Raw genomic sequence first — 26744 nt, 5'->3', positions numbered from 1 at the left:
ATCATTCACAAAGTGCTCTGAAAACTAACAACTTGCCATACAAATTATATCATTAAGTGTTCAATAAGAGGAGACAGTGTGGTGACTGGTAAACCAAGGATTAAAAACTACCTGTGAATAGGCCAGACCCAGTGGCTCACCAGTATAATCCCAGCACGTTGGGAGGCCAAGAGGATTGCCTGAGGTCAGTAGTTTGTGACCAGCGTAGTGAAAATGGTGAACCATCTCTACTAAAAACACAACATGGTGAAACTGAAACCATCTCTACTAAAAATACAAAAACTAGCAGGGCGTGGTGCCATGGGCCTGTAATCTCACCTACTCCAGAGGCTGAGACAGGGGAATCACTTGAACCTGGGAGGCAGAGGTTGCAGTGAGCTGAGATCATACCATTGCACTCCAGCCTGGACAACAATAAAACTCCGTCTCAAAACTAAAACGAAAACAAAAACAAAAAACCTACCTGTGAATAATCAGTGTTTCAATCTCCCAGTGCTGCATGGAACTCTAAATTGTATTTCACTATTATTTGAGAATATTCCTAAATACAGTCTGCACACTTCATCTGACCTGGAAAGAAAATACTCAAAGTAAGGGGAATAACCAGCATACTGTGTCCTACATAACCGAAGGATAACTCAAAACCATTCACAAACTCTCAGGAGAGTGTTGTGTGGCACTTGTAATTTAAAGCATCCTGACCTGGCACGGTGGCTCACGCCTGTAATCCCAGCACTTTGGGAAGCTGAGGTGATCACCCAGGCCAACACGGTGAAAACCCAACTCTATTAAAAATACAAAAATTAGCTGGGCGTGGTGGCGCGCGCCTTTAATCCCAGCTACTCAGAGGCTGAGGCACAACAATCGCTTGAACCCGGAAGGCGGAGGTTGCAATTGGCGGAGATCACACCACTGCACTCCAGCTTGGGCGATAGAGCAACACTCAGTTCTCAAATAAATAAAGCATTCTAATAATTCTGAACAAAATGAGTTTGAAATCAAACCTGAACACAAAAGGTATTTAACCCCTTACAGGCTAAACTCATAAATACCGAGAATTCTGAATCCAGGTAACTGTACGATAGATACATTTGTGTTTTAGTTGAATGTCAGACTTGTTTACAGACTTGTTGCTTGGTAACAGAAGCACTGCTTTAACAACCTACTCCGTTTGAGAGCTGCTCAAAGTCTGAACAGATCATGAAGTATACATCACATACAAGAAATTCAGGCAAGTCTCTCTTTATCCTAGACATCTGTGAGACTTCAAAGAGCTTCCTTATTACAACTAAAGTAATCAAAGACTTTAAAAATACTTAGCAGTGGATATTTTTAAGAGCAACATGCCCACTGATTACAGTCAAAAGTTGGACACTGAAGACGTACCAAAGTATTCAAACCCGGTCTCTGCTAACATAGTTTAGGCGTTATCTAAGTAATGACAGCTGACAACACTATTTATTCAAATTGTTTTCAAAGCTAAGGAAAATGGTAGCATAGCTTTTTCATCGTAAATTAAGCTGGAGGTACTTTTAAACACTCGGCCATTTACTAAACTGGCTACACAACCACCACGCCAGACTACACCCTAAAGCTCCATAAAGAGTTTCACGTGCATCCAGTTGGCTTCGGAGCAAGCGTCTCTGCCTACTTTTCTGACACGCATTTCCACTACTCGACGAGGAAAATTAGAAATGGATTCAAGGACAGTTTGTGGAGGGACAAAATGAGTATTTCAAAAAAGCAAACAAGACGCCGTCCCCAGAAAGGTCACATACCAGACGCTCGCACGCTCCCTGCAACGCGCACATGGAAAACTTACGTGACCGGAGTTCCGGCCGCGCTCGCCACCAAGGACACCGCCACAGCCCCAACCACCGGCACCCGCTCCGCTTTGCTCACGGAGGCATCGGGACGAGGGTTACGGCCCCACAGCGGGGTTTCGGCCCAGCCCGCCACGCCTCGCTCTTCAGTTCGCTGCGTAAGCTGAAGAGGAGGAGGAGGACCGAGCGGACCCCTCGGGCTCCAGCCACTAGGGAAATGTGAAGTCTCCCAGGAGAGGTCCGAGGGCGGCGGCGGCGGCGGCGGCGAAAAGCCCCGCTCCTCAGGCGTGCGGAGCCACCTCCAGCGCTGACGTCCGGCCGAGAAGCCGCCGCCTCGCACCGCCCCTCCAGCCTGGAGGAGCGGGCTCTGCCGCTAGGCCCCGCGGCGCGCGAAGCAGGAAGTCCCGCCCCGACGCCGACGTCACCCACGCCGAGGACGCGTGTTGCCGCCGGAGCCGTTAGAGGGAGGAGACTAACGAACCCAGGTGGGAGCGGCCATTGGCTGTGGCGGCAGCGCGGGGATCCGGACTGCGCTCCCGTAGGCGTTCCTAGAGGGCCCCGGGGTGGACTCAAGAGATTCCCCGAGCCTCAGAGAACGGAAAATCTAGCCCCGCGACTTGCCTCCGGGAGTCCGGGTGACGCGCGTCCTTGGAGCACGAAGTCGGTCTCCCTGGCCTCTCTCCGACGCACCGTCTCAAGGGGCTTTCCTCCTTTTGGTGCCTCTCCTTCCCTCTTCCCGCGCTCTTTGAGGGCGTCGATGGTAGTCCTGCCGCGACCTCTCCCCCTCCGCCCGCCAGCCTGCCATCGTGCCCGTGTGTGCAGATATGCGCTCCCAAAGTCCCCTGCCCGCCATATCTGCCTTGGGCATCACCCCGTGAGTAGGGAGTCGGCTTAGCTTACACGAGGGAACCTCAGGTCTGGCCCACCCCCCCGGGAAAGAGCCTCTCCTCGCCTCCGCACCTCCTGCTCCAAGACTCCTCTTCTGGTTATCCCAAATTCAGGGCCCACCTGGGGCGACATGGGAAACTACTGGTCTTCAGGCTATAAACGAGACTCGGAAGAGGAGGTGCTCACTTTTGAGAACTTCCATGATCATCCAAAGGCTGAAACAAAGTAGTTGGTCAGCCTTTCAAATAGGTGTTGGAAGAAACAGACACCTTCCCTTCCCCAGCGTTTGTTCAGTGCCTTGGTTGGGCTTTGATTCTCACTACTTTGTGAAGCACAGCTTATTTTTACCCCTAAGGTTATGATTTTTCAGGCTTTAGTGATTATTAGAAAGGCAACTGAGAGGTGATTTTTCTTGGTGAAATGAGGGAAAATGGGCCATTAGGACCGTGTCTCTTTAAAGAAGAGGAGGGGAAAACAGGACAATGAGTTGGTAATGGAGTGTTGCTGGATGGATTACCTAGAAGAGACATGGGAAACAATAGAGAATCCAGAAATTCCCGTGTATTTATGAGTGTTATGTGTAATAATAGCTCATTTGCTGAGCATTTGTGTGTCAAGTACTGGAGTACTTTTTCAGGTCATATTTAATTTTCACATCTCCGTAAGGTAAGTACAGTTGTTACCTCCATTTTACAGAGTTGCCCAAAACCATTACATTTAAACGCTGGAGCCGGACAACTGCAGAAATCTCAGTGGTAACCAGTAAACTATACATTACAAATCATTGGTCAGTGGGAAAAGATTCTTCGGGAAATGGCCTGGCCACTGGGGAAGTGCTTTACATCCATCTCATTTATCAAATACTAGATGAATAAAAGACTTAAAAGGCAAAAAATGAAACCGTAAAAAGAGAAGACAATTAAGGTGAGTGTATATACAATCTTCAGATAAGGAAGGTCTTTAATTATATTCATTTACCTATAGCTGGACAAGCTAACCTACCACTTGGACATCATACTTTTGCCTCCACAAATTGGACTGAGTATCCACTCTGTTCTCTGTGTGCCTGTCATGGTATTTGTCACAATACACACTTTAATTCCTTCTGTGCCAATAAATTGTTTGCTCCTGCCATGCATACACACATGGACATAGATCCTTTTTTTAACTGTATGTTACACATTGCTTTTGATTCATTGTTTTTCATCTATACTTGTGTACAGAAGTTTTTCACATGTTCAAAATGCTAATGAAATCACATAGATATTAAAGGGATACTTGGAACAACTTTATGCCAATAAATTCAGTAATTTAAGCAAAATGAACAAATTCCTAAAGAAAAATACAAATACCAAAAGTGACACAAGAAGGAAAAGAAAATCTAAATATCTATTAAAGAAATTGAATTTATAAGCAAAACACTTTCCATGAAGAAAACTCCAGGCAGATGACTGTACCAGTGAAGTTTATCAGACAGTTAAGGAAGACAAAGTACTAATCTATTTCAGAAAATAGAACAGGGAGAAATACCTCTATACGCATTTTATGAGACAAGCATAATCATGCCAAATTTTTTTCCTGATACCAAAATTTGACATTTTACAAGAAAATTATAGACTAATAGTCCTCATGAATATAGATACAAAATTCTTAAAGTATTAGCAGATTGAAACTTGCAATATAGAGGATAAGATACCATGACCAAGGAGAGTCAAGTTAACATTGAAAAATCAGTGTAATTACATTAACAGGACGAAAGAAAAAATTGTCTCAATAAATACAGAAAAAGTATTTGACAAAATTCAAAACCCATTAATGTTTAAAAAAAAAAAAAACTAAGCAACCTAGGGAATTTCCTCAGTGATTACCTTTGAAAAACTTAGTGCTGAAATATTAAATTTTGTTTCTCCTAAGAGCAGGAACAACAAATGTAAGACAATACTTTTCTGCTCTCACTGCTTCTCTTTACGATATTGGAAGCCCTAATCAATGCAATAAAGCAATTAAGAAAAAGCATAAAGATTGGGAAGACTCCGATACCCTGATTTCAGAACTTACTGTGAAGTTACAGTAATCAAGATAGTACTGTACTCATATAAAGATAGAAGTACAGATCAATGGAATATAATTGAGTCCAGAAATAAAGCCTTATATTTATGGTCATTTGACTTACAGCAAACGCCAGGACAACTCAATGGGAGAAAGAGGAGTCTTTTCAACAAATGGAACTGGGAAAACTGGATAGCCACATGAGGAAAAAAAAAAAATGGAACTCTACGTCACACCATTTATGGATATTAAGATGAACCAAAGATCCAAACACAAGCTAAATTTATAAAACCTTTAGAAAAAATAAATTCTTATGACCTTGAACTAGGCAGTGGCTTCTTTGCTGTGACAAAAAGCCCAACCAAGGGAAAAAAATGAATGCATTAAAATTCATCAAAATCAAAACCTTTATGCTTCAGGCTGGGCACCATGGCTCATGCCTGTAATCCCAGCACTTTGGGAGGCCGAGGCAGGCAGATCACCTGAGGTCAGGAGTTCAAAACCAGCCTGAACCGTGTCTCTACTAAAAATAGAAAAATTAGCTCTGCATAATGGCATGCACCTGTAATCCCAGCTACTCAGGAGGCTGAAGCAGGAGAATCACTTGAACCCAGGAGGTGGAAGTTGCAGTGAGCTAAGATCATGCCACTGCACTCCAGTCTGGATGACAAAGCAAGACTCTATCTCTTTAAAAACAAAAAACAAAACTTATGCTTCAAAGAACAATATCAAGAAAGTGAAAAGACAACCCACAGAATGGGAGAAAATATTTTTTAAATCCTATATCTGGTAAGGGTGCACTATTCAGGATATAAAGAACTCATACTTCAGCAATAAAAAGGCAATCCAACTTAAAAATGGATAAAGGATTTGAATAAACATTTCTCCAAAGAAGATGTACAAATGCCCATAAACACATGAAAAGATGCTCAATGTAATCAGTCATTAGGAAAATACAAATTAAAACCAGGTGATACCACTTCACTAGGATGGCTGTAATTTTTTTTTTTTTTAATGGACAACAACAAGCATTAGGACATGGAGAAATTGGAACCCTCATACTCTGGTGATGAGAATGTAAAATGTTGCCACTACTTTGGGAATAGTTTGGCAGTTCAAGAGCTTTAACGTAACTTTACCATATGACCCAGCAATTCCCCTCTTAGATTGTCAGGGACCGGTCCGGGATGGCACATCTGTGGGGAACATTCCCGTGTGAGACCCCCATTAGATAGATAACTATGTAAATTGAAAAATATGTTCACTGTCAAAAACATGTACACAAATGTTCATAACATTATTCATAATAACCAAAAAGTAAAAACACAAATGCCCATCAACTGGTGAATGAATAAACAAAATACAGTGTTTCCATATGATGGAATACTATTCAGTTATTAAAAGGAATGAAGTACTGGTTCATGCTACAAATTGATGAACCTTAAACATATTATATGCTAAGTGAAAGCCACATATAATTCCATTTATATGGAATATCAATAATGGGCAAATCCATAGGGAAAGAAAATAGATTAACAGTACAGGGCTGGAGACTGGGACAGTGGGGATTGACTGCTAATAAGTATGGAGTTTATATTTGGAATGATGAAACTATCCTGAAGTTAAATAGTGGTGATGGTTGTACAACTTTGTGAATATGCTAAAAATCACCAAATTATATGCCTTAAAAGTGAATTTTATGGTATGTGAATTAAATCTCAATTTTTAAAATGGGAATAAGTACAGTAGTTCCCCCTTATCTGCTGGGGATACATTCCAGGACCCCCCGTGGAAACCTAAAACGATGGATGGATAGTATCAAACCCTATATACACTTTATTTTTTTTTCCTACCTATACATACCTAAGATAAAGTTTAATTTATAAACTAGGCACAGTAAGAGATTAACAACAATAATAAAATAGAACAATGATAACAATATAATAAAAGGTATGTGACTGGTCTCCCAAGATCCTGTACTATACTCTTCTTGTAATGATGTGAGATGATAAAAGTCGTGACAAGAGGAAGTGAGGTGAATGAGGTAGTGAATCATGATGGGATTCAGCCTTTTCTTTGGTTTTCTCCTTTGGCCAGTAACAAGTCAAAGGCAGGTATGACTCAGGTCTCACTAAACAGGTCAGTGGGGAAAGGCTTCCTTTCCCAATAAAAAGATATCGGTTTGGCCTGGTGCAGCGGTTCATGCTGCCAGCACTTTGGGAGGCTGAGGCAGGTGGATCACGAGGTCAGGAGTTTGAGATCAGCCTGACCAACATGGTGAAGCCTCGTCTCTACTAAAAATACAAAAATTAGCCAAGTATGGTGGTACGTGCCTGTAATCCCAGTTACTCGGGAGGCTGAAGCAGGAGAATCACTTGAACCTGGGAGGCGGAGGTTGCAGTGAGCCAAGATTGCCTCACTGAACTCCAGCCTGGGCGACAGAGTGAGACTCCATATCTGGGGCAGGGGTATGTTCCTGAATATCTGGGAAGTGCCTGAATATCTATCACAGATGATAGGATCTTACATGTAGAAAATACTAAAGATTTCACAAAACAGAATGAATGAATTCAGTAAGTAGCAGGATACAAAGTCAACACACAAAAATCGGCTCTTACCATTTATACACTAAGAACAATTTGAAAAGAAAGTTTCAAAAGCGGTATTTTGATGTATGATAACATCAAAAAGAATAAAATGCTTAGGAATTAACTAAGGAGGTGAAAGACACATGCAAACTACAAAACATTGCAAAAGAAAGAAGATATAAATAAATGGAAACATCTATGTTCATGGACTGGAAGGCAATATTAAAATGTCAATACTACATAAAATGATCAACACATTATGCAATCCCTATTAAAATCCCAATGACAATTTTTGCAGAAATGGAAAAACCATCCTAAAATTCATGTGAAGTCTCAAGGGAACTGAAATAATCAAAATAATCTTGAAAAAGAAAAAGGCTCAAGTACTCATACTTCCTGATTTCAAAACTTACTACAAAGCTACAGTAATTAAAACAGTGTAGTATTGGTGTAAAGACAGACGTAGACCAATGAAATAGAATAGAAAGCCCAGAAATAAACTCTCTCATTTATGATCAAACAGTTTTTGACAAGTGTGCCAAGCCCATTCAGTGGGGAAAGGACAGTCTTTTCAACAAACAGAGCTGGGGAAAAAAGACCCGGAATGAAGTTGTACCCTTACCCAATACCATTTACAAAAATTGACTCAAAATGGATCAAAGACCTAAACATAAAACTATAAAACTCTTAGAAGAAAACACAATGAACACTTCATAGCATTGGATTTGACACTGATTTCTTGGAATATTAGACCAAAGGCTTAGGCAACAAAAGAAAAAATGGCAAATTTCACTTTATGAAAATTTTAAAATTTTGTATATCAGATGACACTACCAACAGAGTAAAAAGGCAAACCAGAGAATAGGAGAAAATATTTTCAAGTCATATCTGATAAGTGATTTATATTCAGAATGTATAGAGAACTCCTAACAAAGTACAATTTTTAAATGGGCAAAGGAGGTCAGGCATGGTGGCTCATACCTGTAATCCCCACACTTTGGGAGACTGAGGCAGGCAGATCACTTGAACTCAAGTGTTCAAGACCGGCCTGGACAATATGGTAAAACCCTGTCTCTCTACCAAAAATACAAAAAATTAGCCAGGCATGGTGGTTCGTGCCTATAGTCCCAGCTACTCAGGAGGCTGAGATGGGAGAATCACCTGAGCCTGGGAGGCAGAGGCTGCAGTGGGCCAAGATCACAACACTACACTCCACCCTGCGTGACAGAGCAAGACTCCATCTAGAAATAAATAAATGGCAAAGGACACAAATAGACATTTCTCCAAAGAAAATATACAAATGGCCAATAAACACATGAAAAGATGCCCAACTTAATCATTAGAATGCAGATCAAAAGTATAATGAGATACCACCTCACACCCATTAGGATGGCTATTATTTAAAAATATGTATCAGCAAGGATGTGAAAAAATTGGAATCCTTGTGCACTGTTGATGGGAATGAAAATGGTAGAGCTATTATAGAAAACAGTATGAAGGGTCCTCAAAAAATTAAAAAATAGAGTTACACAATCTAGCAATTCCACTTACAGATATATTCCTAAAATAATTGAAAATACAACTCCATACTCAGAAGTGGAGCTAGAAAAAAAAAACAGGTCTTAAAAAGATATTTGCACACCCATGTTCATACCAGCATTATTCACAATAACTAAAATGTGGAAGCAACCCAACTGTCCATCCACAGAAAAATGAATGAGCAATATACATGGTATATACATACAATAGAACAGTGGTCCCCAACATTTTTGGCACCAGTTTTGTGGAAGACAATTTATCCACAGACTGGTTGGGGGCAGGTGGTTTCAGGATGATTCAAGTGCATTACATTTATTGTGTACTTTATTATTATTATTACATTGTAATATGAAATAATTACACAACTCACCATAATGTAGAATCAGTAGGAGCTCTGACCTTGTTTTCCTGCAACTAGATGGTACTATATGGCAGTGATGGGAGACAGTGACAGATCATCAGGCATTAGATTCTCATAAGGAGCATACAACCTCAATCCCTTGCATGCACAGTTTTGTGCTCCTATGAGAATCTAATGTCGCCCCTGATCTGACATGAGACAGAGCTTAGGCAGTAATGTGAGCTATGGGGAATGGCTGTAAATACAAATGAAGCTTTGCTTGCTAACCTGTGACTCATCTGCTTTGCAGCCCAGTTCCTAACAGGCCATGGAACGGTACTGGGCCATGTGATTCCACTTAGCTGAGGTACTTAAAGGAGTCAAAATTACAGAGACAGAGTAAAATGGTGTTTGCCAGGGGCTGGATGGAGAGGGGCATCTGGGAAGTTACTGCTTAATGGGTATAGTTTCAGTTTTTACAAAATTCTCACAAGAGAATTCTAGAGATAGATGCTGGCGGTGTTTGCGCAACATTTATTAATGTACAGTATTTAATACTATGGAACTGTACACTACAAAATAATTTGTATGTTATGCATACTTTAACACAATAAAAAAATGGTGGAAGTACTTAATATCTTTGATCATCGAGGGAATGAAAATTATATCTGCAGTGGATTTCATTTCACAGACATTCCAAGGTGCTAAAATAAAGTCTAGTAGCCCAAACATAGCAAAGATGTGAAACAGCTGGAACTTACAAATTGCTGATGTGAGTGTAAAATACTTTGGAAAACTCCTTGGTAATTTCTTTTCAGTTGTACTATCATCTACCTAATTCATTACTCATCACTTCCACTTAGTTACCCAAGAGACATGAAAATGTAAGTTCACAAGAAAACTTACACAAAAAATGTTTAGAGCAACCTTATACATAATAATCAAAAACTAATAACCTAAATGTATGTCAATAGGAAAACAGATACAATTTAAAAATAATGTATACCTTACAATGAAAGACAACTCAGCATAAAAAGGAACAAACTGCCAGTATACCTGACAACATGTGTAAGTCTCACAAGTATTTTGATAAACAGAAGAAGCCAGGCATAACAGAATGCAAACTGTATTGTTTATATGAAATACAAGAAAAACAATCTAGTTTTAGAAATCCCAAAGTGGTTATATGGGACAGTGATTGAAAGGAGTCCAAGAGAACTTTCTAAGATGATAGATTAATATTTTATTTCAAGTGGTAATTACACAGGATATACAGTTGTCAAAATTCATCAAATTGAATATCTAAGATACATATTTTATTCTATGTTAATTATACCACCGTAAAACATATTTATTTTAAAGTGCTAATAGAAATAATACCTTTCTATTCACTGAAATACTAGTGTTTGCTAGCAAGATCGCTCTCTTATATCAAAATAACCCAAGAAATCAGACTAGTATCAGAAAGTTGTTGCCCTCATACTCAGAGCAAGGGAAAGGTCCTAGGGACAAATCCAAACTACAGAAAAATTTAATCAGCTCTCAATAACAAATGGGGCTGGGTATACTGACTCACGCCTGTAATCTCAGCACTTTGGGAGACAGAGGCAGGCAGATCACGAGGTCAGGAGCTCAAGACCAGCCTCGTCAACATGGGGAAAACTCATCTACCAAAAACACAAAACTTAGCCAGGCATGGTGGTGGGTGCCTGTAATCCTGCTACTCAGGAGGCTGAGGCAAGAGAATCACTTGAACCCAGGAGGTGGAGGTTGCAGTGGGCCAAGACCCAGCCATTGCATTCTAGCCTGGGCAACACAGCAAGATTCCGTCTCAAAAATAAATATAAATGGGTTACTCTACTATGGCAGATAAATGAAATTAATAATTGCTATGAATTAAGGACTTCAATATTAGGAAGTTAACAAAATGTGCATTACAGGTAAAGGCAATAATAGGGTTTTTAGGAACCCAATAAGGAAATTATGTTTAATTTTTATTTTTTTTATCTGTACTTCAATGGACACAAACCAGTTTAAGTTTATTTGTTTTTTGAGATGGAGTCTCGCTCTGTCACCCAGGCTGTAGTGCAGTGGTGTGATCTCGCCTCACTGCAACCTCCATCCCCCAGGTGCAAGCAATTCTCCTGCCTCAGCTACCCCCTGCAGTAGCTGGGATTACATACATGACACCACACCCAGCTAATTTTTTTGTAGTTTTAGTAGAGATGGGGTTTCACCATATTGGCCAGGCTGGTCTAGAACTCTTGACCTCAGGTGATCCACCCACCTCAGCCTCCCAAAGTGCTGGGATTACAGGCATGAACCACCATGCTCGACAAGTTTAAGGGGTTTTTGTTTTTTGTTTTTTGAGAGTCTGGCGCTGTCGACAGGCTGGGGTGCAGTGGCATGATCTCAGCTTACCACAACCTCCTTTTCCTGGGTTCACCAGCAATTCTCCTGCCTTGGCCTCCCAAGTAGGTGGGACTACAGGCGTGCACCACCATACCTGGGTAATTTTTGTATTTTTGGCAGAGACAGGGTTTCACCATGTTGGCCAGGATGGTCTCGATCTCCTGACCTTGTGATCCATCCACCTCAGCCTCCCAAAGTAAGTTTAAGTAAGAAAAAGTATGGATATTTGGAGTATTTGAGCAAGAAACAGAGTGCTTTAGGATAAGGAATTCTTGTAAACAGTAGGCATTCCAGTATTGCATTTCTTTTAATACTTTGTTGCCAGAGTCAGAAATACTATAAGAAGAATAAGGTTGTATTTCAGAATGATAAGGAAAAAAAGTTATATGTCATATGGCTAGGTGGTAGACAAAACTATTTTTGTCTTACAATTTCACATACCTTCTTTAATGATCTTTTTCCCTCCTTTCCTTTTTCATCATTCTACTTTTATTTTATTTCCTGCTCTTTCATCTTCTTTCTTTTGCTCTCCTTTTCTTTTCCTCTGGACCATATTTCTTAGCCTTATGTTCACAATTGATCCCTTAAGCAGCCACTTTAGACACGTCTTTCCTAACAGTTCCTCCCACACCCATGCAATCTTAAACCACAGATAAAATGTATGTCCGTTTATGTACTACGACTCTTTGGAGGGCCACAGACCGTTGTACTACATAAGGTTTTTTGCCCCCTTGGGGGGTGATATCCCCATTAAAAATAACACGTCCCAACTAATGAGTGCTTTGAGGGATAGGATCATGTCCTGTTTACCATTATATACTTTGTGCTTAATATAATGCTTGGTACACAGTAGGTAGTCAGTAAACAAATGTATTAGATGAATATTTATCGAATTCAAGTGAAAAATGGTCTCTGCTACAAACTCATCAAACAACTAAACAGCTAAAATTCTTGAATCTTTTTTAGACAATACTGTCTACTACTGATTACTCCACAGTACCTCCACATTTGAAGATTGTCTTACTGACACTATATCCTTGTGACTTGATGGAAACGTGGAAAGCACCTTGGTCACAAAAGTAATAAATTCAAAGCCAAATCCAAGAGTGAGTTACTTAATACAGATGGCTAATTTTATCTACCAAATACTGATTTTTTTTTCTAGTATCACTTTCAGAAGGTGATAATTTCCTAAATTTTTCTCTGAATTGAGGCTTGCAGCCTCTTTGATACTTATAACGTACTATTCAAACTTACCAGTTTCAGTTGAGATGCAAGAATTGGATAAGGTGAAGGCACTATAGGAAAGGAGAAAATAAATAGAGGAAGTCATTAAACTTCTCTGTTCCTTAATTTTTCTTTATCTGTAAGACCTCTTCTTTTTTTCTTTCTTTCTTTAGTTTTTTGTTTTTTGTTTTGTTTTGTTTTGTTTTGTTTTGTTTTGTTTTGTTTTTTTTTTCTGAGACGGAGTTTCGCTCTTGTTACCCAGGCTGGAGTGCAATGGTGCGATCTCGGCTCACTGCAACCTCCACCTCCTGGGCTCAGGCAATTCTCCTGCCTCAGCCTCCTGAGTAGCTGGGATTACAGGCACGCACCACCATGCCCAGCTAATTTTTGTATTTTTGGTAGAGATAGGGTTTCACCATGTTGACCAGGATGGTCTCGATCTTTTGACCTCGTGATCCACCCACCTTGGCCTCCCAAAGTGCTGGGATTATAGGCGTGAGCCACCGCGCCCGGCCTATCTGTAAGACCTCTTCTAGCTCTAAAATGTTGTGATCTTGATGTTTATTCTCTGCATGAATGGTTCTCAATAGAATCATTTTATTAAAGAAATCAGCGGAGGGTGTCATTAGTTGCCTCAAGATTGGGGGTACAGGGCTTTCAGTTGGTCTTCTCATTATAATAGCTTTTTAACAGCTCAAGGACCCAATACAACTACTAATGATGCCTGTTGTAATTATAAGTGCATTATATAAGTATGGTGGCTCACACTTATAATTCCAGCACTTTGGGAGGCTGAGGTGGGTGGATTACGAGGTCAGAAGTTTTAGACCAGCCTGGCCAAGATGATGAAACACTACCTCTATTTAAAAAAAAAATTAGCTGGGCATGGTGATGGGTGCTTGTAATCCCAGCTCTGGAGGCTGAGGCAGGAGAATCACTTGAACCTGGGAGGTGGAGAGCTGAGCTGAGATCGTGCCAGTGCACTCCAGCCTGATGATACACCGAGACTCTGCCTCAAAGAAAAAAAAAAAAAAAAAAACCAAGGAAATACATAGCAGATGGGTCTTGAGACCCAGTGAACTCACTGTGAGGCAGACTTTAGCTAAGACTTTATTATTTACTTTCATAATTTCCCACACATAAGAAGCCATGACAACACTTTGGGTCTCCAGTTACCAAACTCGACTTAGTTCCTAGGTCCAAAGCTCCTCTGACATGATTGGGAACTCTATTTCCACAGTGTAAATGCCCTTCCCAAGTGTATGCCCTAACTCCTTTTGGAGAATGACATGAGGGATCATTAAAATATCTACTTGCCACAGTGTTGCACGGTCCTCCTAGGGACCTAACCACGTCCTCAGTCAGTGGGCTCTACATCTGAAAATCTGCTTAAATTTAGGAACTGAGCAACAAAGACATTTATGGAAATAACGCCCTTAGCTTCCTGCCCCTCCATTCTCGCCTTCTGATTATACATGTTAAGCGGCACTCTTAATATCTGCCTATTTTGCCCCTCAGGTAATGATGATTTGCCACTGGACCCATCAACTCTATATGTCCCAGTTTTGTATAAGCTCCAAAAGAGGCCTCTCGTTCTCTCCCTTAGGCTATGTTTGTAAACAGCCTTCAGTTTCTCGTTCTCTCTCAGGAGGGCATCAGTACAACTTAGTAATAAGAAGCCAAATCCAGTCTGCTTACTAAGATCTTTTAAATGCCCAAATCATTATACAGGCAAGGACATTCCCTACACTGGCACTTTTTCCCAGGCTATCACCCAATGAGAACTTCAGCAACTGAGCTTCCACCATGTGTCAAGTACTATCTGTGCCCCAAATTCCAGTCAGAATGGGTTGGCCTTACCAGCTGGATGGTAAGTGGTAGACTCTCTAAACCCTTACGATTTGCTTTCTGAGGTCACTTCCAGTAGTAGCTATCAGTTTTAGTCTTTGACACCAAGACAAAATTAGATTTATTGAGGAAAATGTGAAGGATAAAAAGCAGAGAGAGTAAGCAGAAAGAGCCTCCAGAGTGACATCTATGAATGGAGAAAGGAAGGAAAGAAGAATAGAAATTGATCGCGTAATAGGTGTTTAAAAATAAATAAAAGACCTCTGGACTGAAGAAAAAAAAAAAATAGGAAGAGTCTTAGGCTGTAATGCAGTTCTGTGAAAATCTCAACCAAACCTACACAGAGTTATCAGAACAAAGATGACCCATTAGAGGAATCCCACATTGGGCAGGAATAGCCTGTCTTGACCATGCTCAGTCATTGGCTGAAAGCAGCTCAGGAGTGTGTACTCAGCATGAATCCTGCAGTGACTCCAAGGTGTAGCAATAAGAGGCTTTCCCTAACTACAGTGTTTACCGCAAGTACTCGAAGAACTGACTGGTACATTCCCATAGCTGCCACAGCAACAGTCATATAACAAGAATTGTCCTTTATACCTCATGATTTTCATGTATCTAGGCAGATATTCGTACGTGTTTTTGAAAAACAAAAAACAAAAACCTTTACCATTATCTGGAATTATCTGTGTCTAAAACATATTTTAAATATAAACAAAAATGATTTTGTGCAGTTTTAGTATCTACTGAATTTTTGAGAAATGCAAATTCCATGTAAATCAAGAGTAAAATGTAGTTTGTGTTTCTTGAACTTTACCAATGCTTTCTGCCATTTTGAAAAATCACTGGCAACAACAATGTCCTGATATTTGAATCACCAATACAATATGCCTGTATCTATATTTGTGCCTGTCTCATGTATGTATATGAATATACCCCCTTAAACTATTTCAAAGTGGAAATATAAAGAAAAATGACAATATTTCCTTTGAATTTTGTCTTCTTTAAAATCCAACCTTAGTAATTTCAACTATATAGAATTTTCACACATTGATGGTAGAAATACAAAACTGTACATTTTCCACAGGGGGAATTTGGCAATAGCTGGCAAAATTAAAAGTTCATCTACTTTTGACCCAAAATGCAACTTCTAGGGATCTAGCCCAAAGAAAAATAACAAAAATATTTAATTATGAATATGCAAGGATATTTATTATTGGCAATATTTGTAATAGTATAAGACATCTTTCAGTTCAAATGTTATCAGCAGAGAATTCGTTTAAATACACTGTAATAGATTCATGCAGTGGAGTACTATGCCGCTATAAGAAGAACTGAGTAATATCTCTAAATATTGTTATTGAACAATCCTAGGACATAAGTTAAAAACTTTAAAGGGAAGGTATGGAACAGCTGTATATAGTAACTTTTATGTAAGAAAGGAAGGGAAAAAACCATGAAGAAATCCTGAATTTTAGTTACATATTTATTAATAAACTAATATTGTTATGAAAATATTTTTATGGCATATAGGGGTAAAGCAAATAAATGATTATATTTGTATCATTATGAACCAAATATTTTAGTGTAAGAGGAAAGATATGCAAATATAAAATCAAAGACCTAAAATTTCTATAGTCTTATAGTTAAATTGAAAGCATTAGTATGTTCCCAAGATTTAATTTTCTCTTTAAATATATGTATTTCAGCTGGGTGCAGTGGCTCACGCCTAGAATCCCAGCACTTTGGGAAGCCGAGACGGGTGGATCACTTAAAGTCAGGAGTTCAAGACCAGCCTGGCCAACATGGCAAAACCCCATCTTACTAAAAATACAAAAATTAGCTGGGCGTGGTCACAGGCACTTGTAATCCCAGCTACTCAGGAGGCTAAGGCAGAATCACTCGAACCCAGGAGGTGGAGGTTGCAGTGAACCAAGACTGAGCCACTGCCCTCCAGCCTGGGCAACAGAATGAGACTCTATCTCAAAAAAAGAAAAAAGAAAAAAAAAATGTATTTCATAGCTCTTTCCACTGAAAAGGACTAGGAATAATAGCCTTATAGCAATGATCTCCCCTACCAGTCAGGTTATGGTCTCTAAAAACCATTTCCCAGTAAAAGGAACAAAGTCTCCTTTGAGAAATAGTTGACTCCAGGGTTGGTGTGGGAAAAAATGTATAAGATGAACTTGAAATAGCTTTTCATACAAAAAAGTAAGGAAGGCATCATGCACTGTTAAGGTTGTTTCAGAAGAACTCAAGAGCCAACTTGAAGAAACTCCATCTAGTCAAGGATGAGACAATTTATGCATCATAATTAATTATTACTAAAATTAATTTAAAAATCAAATATATTAAAATCCATAGTACATGATATTCAAAAGTAAAATTTTAGAGGATGCTTCAAATTCATTATTTGAAGTCTAGTTAATAAAGCAATTAAATTGCGCATTGACTTTGCCTTTTCTGTGCAAAATATTTCCTACACAAATATGTGAAAAAAAAGGTCTTTGTATTCCAGGTAATAAAATCAGAAAATGATAAAAACTAGAATATCATCATTTTATCATCCCTTAATGAAAAAAATGGACCTAGTCAATGCTCATCAGTGGCTGCTAAGACCATTAGCTAAAGGGATGATGGGAAACTTTTATATAGGCTAGATTATGGTTTCAGTTTTTGAACCCACTTACCAGCCTTAACTGAAAAAGAGAAACAGCCCAGATATTGATATGCTTTCTACTATGATGTAATGGGATGGGCACAGCTTCATCTGTGAAATATTCCTTCCAAAAAATCCAAACCTGATAGATCAAGCCTCTAGATTTAACAGCCAGATTATAGTAAATACAGAAAAAAGAGGAATATGACAAAATGACACTCAGGTGCACAATCAGCAAAATCCTGAATGTGAGAAACAATGTGACAAATGCTTCTCCAACAAATAAATGACAGGAAGTTTTTAAAAAAGGAATCATTCTAGATTAAGGGATATTTAAGAGGCCTATCAACCTAATGCGATATATAGACCTTGTTTGAACTGATTCAAACAAATCAACTGCAAAAGGCATTTGTGAAAATCTGAGAAAAAATTTAAATTACATATATTTGATGAGATTAAATAATTATAGTTTTAAACTTTTCGTAAGTGATGTAGTAGTATATGGTTATACTGTTTAAAGTGATTCTTTATGGATAAAATAATATATCTGGGCACTACCTGGGATTTGCTTTCAAATAATCTGAGAAGGCAGGAATGTCATCTAGATCAGTGGTTCTGAGACCTTAGTGGACCTACAGATCAACTGGAGAGATTGTTAAAACATAGGCTCCTGAGCCTACCTCAGAGATTCTGATTCAGTGGTCTGGAGTAAGGTTAACGAATTTGCATTTCTAACCATCTTCCAGGTAACACTAAAGCTGGTGGTCCAGGGACCACATTTTAAGAAGCATTGGTAAGAATGAAAGAGATTGGCTATTGATAACTGATAATTGTTGAAACTGGATACTGAGGAAGCATGTAGTTCATTAGACTATTCTCTCTAGCATATGTTTAAAATTTTTATAATAAATTTTTAAATTTATATGCCACTATCTGGCAATTATGTCTGTCAGTGTTGTTTCCATGCGTTTATATTCTACCATATATATTTTTGTTATAAGTTAATCTCATTTTATTTATCCTTTATAATATAGTTAGGGCATTATATATACATATTTTTAAATTTATATATGTAGTTAGGTTGCACTCTATGTATTTCATTTGCAGATGATAAAAGGGTGATAAAAATATTTATTTTAAAATAGAAATGTTGAGTCTGGTAAAGGTGAGAACTGTTAACTTAAGACAATCTGGAGAAATGAAAGCTAAGGAGAAAAGCAAGCCCTCCTGGCTGAAAAGGAGGCTTCAAAGCAGAGAGACTCACTAGACCTGCCAGGATTTCCACTTTCCCAAAAAAGAGGCTTAACTAATGGGAATTATTATTGAATTCTGCTAGGACATTTTCTTGTTCATCACTTGGGATTTTCTGACTATTTAAGATGGGAAAATGATTCTGAAAACATTCATTTGTCTCTACCCAGCAGCAGCCTAGTTATTAGCACTCCAGGAACTTGTCAGAGAGCTTCATTTTCAGTACACAGCTGTCCGGTCCCAGACAAGAACATAGCTGAGAACTGTTTCAGAAAGATAGCCTAAGGCATTGGCTGCACTTTGGAGTCATCAAGGGAAGTTTTAAAAATTCTGATGTCTGAATCCTACCCTCAGAGATTCTGACTTAATTGATGCATGGTGATGCATGCCTGTAGTCCCAGCTACTCGGGAGGCTGAGGTAGGAGAATCGCTTGAACCCCGGAGGCAGAGGTTGCAATGAGTTGATATCATACCACTGCACTCCAGCCTGGGCAACAGAGCGAGACTTCATCTCAAAAAAAAAGAAAGGAAGGAAGGAAGGGAGAGAGGGAGGGAGGGAGGGAGGGAAGAGAAAAAGAAGTGTGTCAACATTTGGAGTGTCTGGATAACTCAGTGAACCAGTATTTTTCAAATGAATGTCATGTTATAACATTACACATGAGTGACAAAGCCATTCAAAGGCCAAGTTAGACAAATTTATTTTAATGTAACAGAGTACTATGGTTTCAGATTCCACATTACAATGAATGTTTATTTTTAATTTTTTAAAATTTATTTATTTTTCAAACAATGTATCATTATGTCACCCAGGCTAGAGTGCAGTGGCATCATGATCATGGCTCAGTGAAGCCTCAAACTCTTAGGCTCAAGCAATGCTCCTGCCTCTCAGCCTCCCAAGTAACTGGGACTAACAGGCATGTCCCACCTGGCCAGGCTAATTTTTTTTAATTTTCTTTTTGAGACAGTTTCTTGGCTATGTTGCCCAGCCTGGCCTCGAACTCCAGCCTTAGCCTTCCAAGTAGCTGGGATTACTGGCATGAGCCACCACACCCAGCCACAACTAACCTTTAAAAACTAGCACTTGTGGAATTCTGATATAGTACAAAGAATATCCACAGTTCTCTGAAAAGGCTATTAAAATACTCCCCCTTTTCCAACTACATATCTGTGTGGGACCAGACTTTCTTCATGTAATTTAACCAAAACAACATCATAACAGACTGCAGAATCAGATGTAGGAATCAAGTTGTCTTCTATTAAAGCAGACATTTAAGAAATTTGAAAAAAAAAAAAGGGTGACTATCACTCCTCTCAATAAATAGCTTTAATTTCGAATGATGAAAATACTGCTAGATATAGGTCATATAAACATAAGCTCATTGGGGTCCTAAATAATTTTTAAAAGCATAAAAGGGTTCTGAGACCAAAAAGATTGAAAACTGCTCCTCCAGAGTTGTTTTTGTTTTGTTTTGTTTTGTTTGAGACTGAGTTGTTCTCTGTCACTCAGGCTGGAATGCAGTGGCACAATCTTGGCTCTCTGCAACCTCCGCATCCCAGGTTCAAGCGATTCTTGTGCCTCAGCCTCCTGAGTAGTTGGGATTGCAGATGTGCACCACTACACCTGGCTACTTTCTGTATTTTTAGTAGAGACAGGGTTTCACCATGTTGACCAGGCTAGTCTTGAACTCCTGGCCTCATGTGATCTGCCCGCCTCAGCCTTGCAAAGTGCAGTCATTACAGGTATGAGCCACCACACCTGGCCTTTCAGAGTTCTAGGAGTGTTCTGTCTCTTGACTTTGGTGGTGGCTATGTAGATGTTAGTTTTGCAGTTATTCCTTAAAATTTAGATACAAATTTTACATACTTTTGTGAAGATGATGTTTCATAAGATTTTTCAAAAATTGTAATTAAGGAAGTTGCCTCTTGGTAAAGTAGAAAGAATAGGGTTTTGGAAATAAAAGATTCATGAGATGCTTATGTATTTTGGCTACTAATAAAGAAAGGTTTTCTGTATTTAAAATAAAAGAGTCATGATTCAAGTTCTTTAACCTACTGTGTGGTTTGGGGCAAAAAAGAATCATTATAATACTACCTTCTGCAAAGCATTAAAATGCTTTATAAACTGTAAAGTGGTATGGAAATGTTGGCCACTACTATTATTTGTTTATTTTTGCCCAGTTGCAATGGTGCAATATTGGCTCGCCGCAACTTCTGCTTCCCAGGTTCAAGCAGTTTTCCTGCCTCAGCTCTCCAAGTAGCTGGGATTGCAGGCACCTGCCACCATGCCTGGTTAATTTTTGTATTTTTAGTAGAGATGAGGTTTCACCACATTGGCCAGGATGGTCTCAAACTCCCAACCTCAGGTGAATTGCCTGCCTTGGCCTCAGAAAGTGCTAGGATTGCAGATGTGAGCCACCATACCCGGCCGGCCACTACTATTACTGCAGAGGAACAACATATATATGTGTTTAAAAGTTTCTCTCCTAATGAACATGCTTGTGACCTTCCAGCCTACTTCAGAGAATGCCTAAAACCATTATTGTTATTTTTTGTCTTCCAAAATACTTGGGGTTAAATTTGTTACATGGTGTTAATAACTCTGTTTTGTTATATATTACTTTTTTATTATACATGACTTCTCCTTCAAATAGTATTTAATCATCGATTTATTTTCCTTAAACTGCCTCAAGTTATATGTGTCTGAATAGTTATGACCTCAAATACTTTGTAGAAAAAGAAGAAATGGGTAAATTATCTATAAACAATAAAGGATACTGACAGGATGGGAGAAAGCGTAGCCCTCGCAATGCCTTCTTTCTAAAGGTTGTGAGGCACATTTGTGGCAGTCTCACTTCCCTCTTTCTGCAGCACATCACACTCAGATAAATAAATAAAGCAGAGGACTTTCATTTCCAGCCAGTTGTCATAGCAACTTTTGATTATCCAGAGAAGAAGGAATTCTCATATCTTAAGCCCTGACTCCAGAAGAGCTAAAAAGACACAAAGACTAAAAGGAACATTAAAGAATGATTTGCAAGATGGAATAAAATTGAATATCTGTTATTCAGAAGTTTTTGAGTATATGTATGTGCTTTTTCCCCTGACATATTTACATTTCTTCTTATGGAATTTAGAACTCAACAGCAATAAACTAAAAATAGCTACCATTTATCACTTATTACATGCCAGACACATAGAACATTACATAGATTGTTATTTAATACACCCAACAACATTGTGTTATACTATTTCTATCCACATTTTACAGATGAGAAGCTTGACTTTAGACAGATGAAGTCATTTACTCAAAGCCACAGGATAAGTGCTCATCCTCTCAGCCTTCAACACAGTTGATTACTTCTTAAAACATTCTCCAGGCCGGGCACGGCGGCTCACGCCTGTAATTCCAGCACTTTGGGAGGCCGAGGCGGGCAGATCACAAGGTCAAGAGATGGAGACCATCCTGACCAACATGGTGAAACCCCATCTCTACTAAAATATAAAAATTACCTGGGCATGGTGGTGCATACCTAGAGTCCCAGCTACTCGGGAGGCTGAGGCAGGAGAAATGCTTGAACCCAGAAGGTGGAGGTTGCAGTGGGCCGAGATCAAGCCACTGCACTGCGGCCTGGTGCCTGGAGACAAAGCAAGATTCTGTCTCAAAAAAAAAAGAAAAAAAAAAAATTCTCCACTTTTCTGGATTTTCTCCTGCTTTACTGGCAAAACACTTTTCTGACTCTCTTGCTTGGGTCTGATCTGTAAATGACAGAATGCCTAGCACTCACACCCTTCTCTATCCAGTTAATGTCTTCCTTTCCTATGGCTTTAAAAGCCTTCTACATGTTGACAATCCCCAAACGGATATCTCCTTCCCAGATAGAATACATGCATTTCAGATTGTGGTACACAACTGTTCACTTGACACTTAGATATCAAACAGGTATTCTGAAGGTAATAAATCGAAAACAGTTCCTGTCTGTACATCTTACCTACCTCAGTAAATGTCAGCACTGTCTAACCCAGATGCTTCAGCCAAGATCCCTAAGAGTCATCCTTGATTTTTTTTATCCTCAAGCCTCCACTACCATGTCTCAGGACAGCTAATGTATAAATAAGTAATTTCAGAATTATCCACAAAATATATCTTAAATCTGCTTCCTTTGACCTCCATTGCCGCCAGTTTAATGAAGGCCATCATCTTTTCATGGATTCCTGTCTTAGTCCATTTTGTGCTGCAATAACAGAATACCACAGACCAGTTAGTTTATAATGAACAGAAATGTACTGGCTCACAATTCTGGAGGCTGGGAATTCTAAGATCAAGGGGCTAACATCTGGCAAGAGCCTTCTGGCTATGTCATATCATGGCAGAAGAGCAAAGAGAGGGCAAGAGAGGGAGTAAAAGAGGGCCGAGTTCCCTCCTTTATAATGAACCCTCTCTCTTGAAAAGGGCATTTATCCATTCTCTCCACCTTCATGGCCTAATCACATTTCACTGGGCCTCATCTCCTAACACTGTTGCACTGGGGATTAAGTTTTCAACACATGGTTTTGGGAGGACACGTTCAGACCATAGCAACTCCTAACTAGGAACTTTCTAGCCCATATTCCTGCTTCCGCTCTCCAAAGAGCAGCCAGAATGAGCTTTTGAAACCATAAATCAGATCTTGCTAGCCTTAAAGGTTTCAATGGCTCCCATTGCTCTCAGAGTAAGATTTGAACTTCTGACTATAGTATAAAGGGCTATGCATGGTCTAGTTAATGCCTTTTGCTCCAGGATGCACAGTTGTCCCCTTCATCACTCTGCATTAGCCACAGTGTTCTCCTTTCTTTCTCTCAAACATGTCAAGCTTTATTTTTTTTTTTTATTCAGATTTTGCAGTAGGAACTACCTTAAAATTCTCTTAGTTCATTATTCCAGCTGGCTATTTTTCATTCTTTAGGTTTCCGCTCAAATATCTCCTTAGAGATGACCTTATCTAAAGTTGCCTCCTGCTGGGGTTCTCAGTTCACATCATTTTTCTTTTCTTTTCTTAGAGACACGTTTTAATGTCTTGCGGCATTGCCCAGGCTGGATTCGAACTCCTGGGCTCAAGCCGTTCTTTCACCTCAGCCTCCCAAGTCACTGGGACTACACATGTTTCTTTTCTTAATAGCACTTACCAGTATCAGAAATCCTTACTAGCCTAAGTTCCACAGGATCAGGGAAGCTGTCTTTTTCATTGCTGTACTCGCAAAACTTAGGAGTATATAGGAGGTGCTCAGTGAATAATTCTTGAAGGAGAGAATGAAGGAAAAGGGGAAAAGTGAGAAATTCAGTGCCAGAATTACATTCCAGGGTGGGTTTACTCCAAAATTGCTTTTAACTACCTTCCTATTGATGGGGTTCAGGAAACACTACCTCAAAATGTGGTACCTTCCGAAAATGTCAGAAGCAGGAACGTCAGGTTCCCTTCCCCTCAACCTTCTTCCATTGAAGCGGGTTGCAAAACCTTCGTTCTGGAGGCGCTCACCCTACACCTGGAAGAAAGACAGGTCCTTATCTCTGAAGATACAAGGATACAAAGAAGAACCCAAGCAAACAGGCCTTGCTGAGTTCCTTGTAGTTATCATAACTTTTCGTCCAATCATACTTCTGCAGAGCTGTCTACTCGTCATCAACCCTAAGCATCAAAATACACACATATCCCTGTTTCTTTGGGTCTTCATTTCTGGAAGCTCCTGTGTCACATAAAACTTACATTAAATAAATATGTATGCTTCTCTCTTGTCAGTCTGCGTTTCGTGATAGGGGCCCCATTTATGAACCTAGCTATGGGTGAGAAAAGATTTCTTCTTCTTTACACTATTTTTAGCATCTCAAGATGATTTCCAGTTATGTCGGTTGTTTTGTTCTAACTTTAGACGGATGCCTGAATGCCCCCAAAACACTGAGTTTGAGATGGAAATGAAAGGAGATAGGCTGCGAAAGAATGGAACTGGAAGGGCTCTCGGCTCTCCAACGATTGGGAACTCTTTACCTTTGGGGGAAGGAAGACAGAAGAAAGAGAATACTACGCCACAGATTTTACTCCCCCAGAAATGAAAGGTTAAATTCCTTGAAAGAACTCAACATATTTCCCATCACATCCTTCCCCACCAAACTCCCATGGTTCTTAGGTCAGTTGTTCTCAAGCAAAAATCAGTATTCCAAAACGTGAACTTTGGAGTTTGAATGCAACCATACCAGCCCATTGCCACTCATTCTCACTCTTTCATTATTGAGGATAAAATTGTATCTAAACAACTTATGAGGAAAGAAGACAGAAGAAAGGCGCAGGTTAACAAAACCTGAAGCATGAAGATGCAAAGGGCAGCCTGAGCAGATCAATGGATGTTTCTCACAGCTGATCTCTCCACATTAACCCAAAATGGGCTGTGAAGTCCAGTGAGTTCCTAAGGGAAGAAACAGGAAAGATGATGCAAGTGTCATCTCCTATATTCTACGGAGAATATAATTCTAATTTATAAAAGTTTCCAAAGAGTTTGAATCTCAAATATCTCACTCTACTTTCGGCACCAAAAAGAAGCATGCCAAGGCCCAAGAGAAATAAATTGTTATAATTTACATGTTAGCTGGCTTTCAGTAGGTTTGGCTCCTGAGCCTTTTAAATGTCAAGAATTTTAGCGTTAAAACACTTAGCTTTCAACACTTTAGAAACTTGCAATGCTAATGTTTTTGTTTTGTATTTTAACTAACAATTCTTTGGCTGAAGCCTTCCATTTTTGAAACACTTAAATTCCTAATAAGTAAAAACCTGGCAGGGGGTTTGGAGAGTTTGGACCATAATGATAGACTGAAAATTAATTTTACTCTTGACCTTCATGTTGACTTGTGATCTGACAAGGATCATTTATCTTCCTGTGGTTTCAGTTTTTTCATTATAAAATATAAAAAATAATCTGGATATTATTTTGAGATCACTGGAGAAAATGGACAAGCCCAGCTTGGTTATTTGTAGATGTACTTACATCAAATTCAGTTCTGTAAATGCTGTTTTTAAACAACTTTCTAATTCTGTTCAATATGATTTTTAAGTTTTATGCAGTGAAAACAAAATTTAATTTGATAGTCTGTCAAAGTCTAATATTATATCTATAGTTTTCCTTTGTTACAAGAAAGGAGTCCCAACCCAGACCCCAAGAGAGGGTTCTTGGACCTCACACAAGAAAGAATTCAGGGTGAGTCTGTAGAGCAAAGCAAAAGCACGTCTACTAAGAAAGTAAAGGAATAAAAACATGGCTACTCCACAGGCAGAGCAGCAACATGGGCTGCTTAACTAAGTATACTTACAGTTATTTCTTGATGATACACCAAACAAGGGGTGGATTATGCATGAGTTTTCCAGGAAGAGGGTGGGCAATACCCAGAGCTGAGGATTCCTCTTCTTTCTAGACTATATAGGGTAACTTCTTGACATTGCCATGGATCTATAAACTGTCACGGCACTGGTGAGAGTATCTTTTAGCATGCTAATACATTATAATTAGCATATAATGAGCAGTAAGAATGATCAGAGGTCACTTTTGTCATCATCTTGGTTTTGGTGGGATTTGACTGACTTCTTTACTGCAACCTGTTTTATTGGCAAGGTCTTTGTGACCTGTATCTGGTGCTGACCTCTGATCTCATCCTGTGACTAAGAATGCCTAACCTCCTGGGAATGCAGCCCAGTAGGTCTCAGCCTCATTTTACTCAGCCCCTATTCAAGATGGAGTTGCTTGGTTAAAATGCCTCTGACACATTCAATGGGAGTGAAAGAGACTTACTAAAATCCGAAATGATAAAATCTCCAGAGTTAATTTTCTTTTCTTCTTCTGCACAGAACCATCCCTATTTACTCTGTATGAGAAGTTTCATTACCTGATGCTCCACTCTCATGCCCCCAATCTTGGATCTACAAATACCACAGTTTTATATGAAAAAATATTTTATATGAAAAGATATTTTATGTAAGAAGAAATACAAACACCAAGAAAACATTAAAACTATACAATTTCTCTAGTAGGCAAATAAGGCAAAGTAAAATTAGATAACTTTTTCACCTTGTCATTTAACAAATATTAAAATTAAAATTGGCAAA

General features: G+C 39.3%; 1 protein-coding gene across 8 annotated transcripts in view; it reads right to left on the bottom strand.

Moving 5' to 3' along the window:
• The window catches only part of CEP83 (centrosomal protein 83), a 171392-nt gene extending 169334 nt beyond the window's left edge, over positions 1-2058 (bottom strand). For 6 of the 8 annotated variants that reach the window (XM_074402419.1, XM_010340166.3, XM_074402421.1 and 3 more), the window contains exons 1-2: positions 1823-2058; positions 464-570 (exon numbers count right to left, since the gene is read on the bottom strand). The gene's annotated coding sequence lies outside the window, so the exon portion shown is untranslated. The other 2 variants (XM_074402417.1, XM_074402416.1) reach the window with 2 other exon arrangements.
• Between the last annotated feature and the right edge of the window lie 24686 nt (positions 2059-26744).

This window comes from Saimiri boliviensis, chromosome 7 (assembly GCF_048565385.1).
Source record: "Saimiri boliviensis isolate mSaiBol1 chromosome 7, mSaiBol1.pri, whole genome shotgun sequence".
Lineage (NCBI taxonomy): Eukaryota > Metazoa > Chordata > Mammalia > Primates > Cebidae > Saimiri > Saimiri boliviensis.
The sequence above is the reverse complement of the archived record's forward strand: the minus strand, read 5'-3'. Positions and strand labels throughout refer to the sequence as shown.